A 4,109-nucleotide genomic window follows, 5' to 3' on the forward strand; every position below is an offset into this window, starting at 1 on the left:
GAAATCTTTGGCTATCTTTTCTCATGGGCACTACCCTTTCATCTTAAGTACCTGGAAAGAAGAAGCAGGAGAGAGAAAAAGAACTGGGAATGAGAATTGTGGCTGGAGAGCCAAAAGTCTGCTATGGTCATTGATACTGTGGAGTAAGCCTAAAGGCTTATAGTGGTCTACCTTAGCCTTTGTGACATGAAACACTTATTGTGATATCTGGATGTTGCCTGTTCCTTATGAGAAATGAGGAAATAAACAAAAGGATTGTTTTTTTTTAATTTTTAAATGAATTTTTGTTGATGTCCTTTGTTTTTATATCACAAAAATTTCTGCCAATGTTCTTCTCTTCTCCCCTCCTCCTTCCTCCTAAGTAATTTATTCTGTTACCTGTACTTTGCTTGGGTACAGTTGATAATAGTGCAAGCCCTGGAGTCGAGAAGACTTTTCTTCATTAATTCAAATCTGGCCTCAGACACTTAACTCCCTGTGTGACTTTAAGCCAGTCACTTAATGCTATTGTCTTAGTTTCTTCATCTGTAAAATGAGCTGGAGAAGGAAATGACAAACTCAAGGTCACAAAGAGGTGGACATGACTGAAAAATGACTGGGTATACTTTGCTTGGTAGCTATATTATTTTATCTTTTTGCATCCTCTGGGATGCTAGCAAAGCAAATTGCTCATATCTAGAGTTTTTGGTAGAAATGTTCAAATGTATCTCTTTTATTGAACATCAATCTTTTTTCATTAATGATTAGACTCAGGTTTTCAGAGTATGTCACCTTGGTTTGTACATTGAGCTCTTTGACTCTTCAGAATTTTTCCATTCCCTTTGGTGGTTTCTGGTGAGTGCAGAATAATTTTGTGTTATTTGAAATTTCTCTCCTTTATATATAAATGCTATCCTGATAATTTACAGAATTTGTTGTCTGTGATTGGAATGGTTAAATTTAACTATTGTGTGTTTTAGGTTTGGAGCAGAGGTTCTTTTGTTTGTTTCTTTGTTTTTCCAGAAAGTGACCTGTGGCTTCCTCCAAATGGTACCTTGTTTTCTGTATTCAGATGTTCTGGACAGTTTTCTTTATATTATTTCTTGTATTATTATGTTTAGATTTGGAGACTTCTGCTCTACCAGGAAACCATAATATGAAAGTTACCTCTATACATTCTGTCTTTGAGATCAGTATGCATTGCTTGTATGAAGATCACATATTCTTTTAAAAAATCTCTCTATTTTATCTTTAATATATAGAACATAATATAATATTTAACATAACAATAATGTAACACATATGATTTATTGTGAACATGAAACAAATGATAATAAATATGCTTATCCAAGAGAAACAAATTCTCACATTAGGTATGTTAAAAAAATCCATCTAATTCTTTTTCCCCCTTTACTTCCACCCTTTCCTCCTCCCCAAGAAGGTAGGTAATATGATCTTGGTTGTATATATATTATCATATAATAAATATTTCCCTGCTAATCATGTGATCAAACAAGACACATATTGCATACACTAGAAAAAAATTCATAGAGGAAATAAAATGAAGAATGACATATTTCAATCTGCATTCAAATACCATTTGTTCTTTCAATGGTGGTGTATATTCTTCTTCATCATGAGTCCCTTGGAGTTATCCTGAATACTTGACTTATTGATAATATATTCTTTTAACATTATTCTTTTTTGCATCTCTTCTTCCAGATTGTCCTTCACTTCTGAATTATTATTATTAATTATTATTATTAATTATTTGTTCTATTATTATATTATATATTATATATATTATTATATATTATATGTATTATTAATTAATTGTTCTCTCTCTGACTTCTTTGTATAGACTTGCCACCATGCATTCGAGTTTGTTTGTTCTTTTACTAATTATTTTTGTTGCATAGGCCATAAGTACAACTTTCTTATTTTTGCTTAGATATTGAACAATTTGGAACTCTCTTGTTATGACTCCATGATCTCTTGGGAATTTGAAGGGTCCTCCGACTCATCAGGTATTGATAGAGGGTGTTTTGTTTTTTTTTGTCATATTGATTCAGAATGTTTGGTCTTACTTAGATGTTCTGTTGGACATCTTTCCTTGTTCATTAATATGTTCCCCATAAATTTATCTAATTGTGCCCAACATTTTAAACCATTTTCTTCCTCTCGTGCATAATTCTATGGTGGGGAGTTTTGAGCATTTGTGAAAATTAGAGAAAATATATCATAATGGCCACATAGTCTGCAAGTCCTCTGCAAAAGTTTATCTTTTCCTTGCTTTACATTTGTCTGCTGTTTAATTGGCAACCAAAATGATTTCTCCCTTTGTAATATCTTGTTTTTTTAAGTATTCTTATCTTATTTACTTTTCATCAAAAACAAACAAATAAAACCTGTGACTTATGTAGACAATCACATTTCTTTGTATATTCTGGCATGGTCATTTTGCACAAATGTGGGAAATATTGGCTAGTCTAACTACCCTAAAGGAAACTGACTTAAAAATACTCTTCTTATTTTGGGGCTATGATTCCATTTTCTAATTAATGGTTAGAAGAGAGAAATCTCATATATAAACATAAGAACAAAATAGCTATGTTGGTTTATTTTTGGATTTTATTAACAATTCTATGTATTTCCCAAAGAGCAAAGAGAGAAAATTCCATGAGAATCTAGGGCCTTGTCTCTGAACATGGCAAGTCTACTGATTGTTAATACAGGGAATGAATCTCCAACCAGACTCTAGAGAAGAATGGAGTGAAGAAAGGAGAAGGGGGAACAAACATGATAGATAACTTTTGAATTAATAGATCTCTATTCCTGCTATGAAGAAAGGAGAGAAAAAAAATTAGAGCAGAAGGTGATGGCCAAAAGGGAAGGCCTTTAATAGGTACAAATAAGCATAGTCTGAGTAGATTTCGTACTTGAACCATTTTTTATGATGGAGAGGGAAAAGTGAGAAACAAGTTGCCACTTGGGCAACTTTAATGCTTCATAGTAAAACCTAGAAGTTGGATGAATACTACTTATATCTCCCAATTTTTTATATCTATAAAGTCTAGACTATAAACTGTGTCATGGTTTATATATTTTTCTTTTTTATAATTATACTTTATTTTAATACTCATTTTTTAAAAATTTGAGTTCCATTTTTTCCTCCTTCCAGCCCTTTTCTTTTTTCTTTTTTTTCTTTTTTTAAACATTTATTAATATTTGTTTTTAACATAGTTACATGATTCATGCTCCTACTTTCCTCTTCACCCCCCCATACCGCCCCCCCCATAGCCGACGCACATTTCCATTGGTTTTATCATGTGTCCTTGATCAAAACCTATTTCCAAATTGTTGTTAGTTGCATTGGTATGGTGGTTTCGAGTCTACATCCCCAATCATGTCCACCCCAACCCATGCGTTTAAGCAGTTGTTTTTCTTATATGTTTCCTCTCCTGCAGTCCTTCCTCTGAATGTGGGTAGCATTCCTTTCCATATATCCCTCAGAATTGTCCTGGGTCATTGTATTGCTGCTGGTACAGAGGTCCATTACATTCAATTTTACCATAGTATATCAGTCTCTGTGTACAGTGTTCTTCTGGCTCTGCTCCTTTCGCTCTGCATCAGTTCCTGGAGGTCTTTCCAGTTCACCTGGAACTCCTCCAGTTTGTTATTCCTTTGAGCGCAATAGTATTCCATCACCAGCATATACCACAGTTTGTTCAGCCATTCCCCAATTGAAGGACATACCCTCCTTTTCCAGTTCTTTGCCACCACAAAAAACACAGCTATAAATATTTTCGTACAAGTCTGTTTATCTATGATCTCTTTGGGGTACAAACCCAACAATGGTATGGTTGGATCAAAGGGCAGGCATTTTTTTTTATAGCCCTTTGAGCATAGTTCCAAATTGCCAGCCAGAAAGGTTGTATCAGTTCACAACTCCACCAGCAATGCATTAATGTCCCAATTTTGCCACATCCCCTCCAGCATTCATTACTCTCCCCTTCTTTCATTTTAGCCAATCTGCTAGGTGTGAGGTGATACTTCAGAGTTGTTTTGATTTGCATTTATCTAATTATTAGAGATTTAGAACACTTTCTCATGTGCTTATTGATACTTTT

At 33.9% G+C, this 4,109-nt stretch overlaps 1 long non-coding RNA gene across 1 annotated transcript in view; it reads left to right on the plus strand.

Moving 5' to 3' along the window:
• The first annotated feature begins 809 nt into the window (after positions 1 to 809).
• Positions 810 to 4,109, plus strand: part of LOC123242530 — a 13,116-nt gene continuing 9,816 nt past the window's right edge. The window contains exons 1-2 of the long non-coding RNA XR_006505820.1: positions 810 to 834; positions 1,931 to 2,006. This is a non-coding gene — a long non-coding RNA (uncharacterized LOC123242530). The remainder of the gene's footprint in view (positions 835 to 1,930; positions 2,007 to 4,109) is intronic.

This window comes from Gracilinanus agilis, chromosome 3 (genome assembly GCF_016433145.1).
Source record: "Gracilinanus agilis isolate LMUSP501 chromosome 3, AgileGrace, whole genome shotgun sequence".
NCBI lineage: Eukaryota > Metazoa > Chordata > Mammalia > Didelphimorphia > Didelphidae > Gracilinanus > Gracilinanus agilis.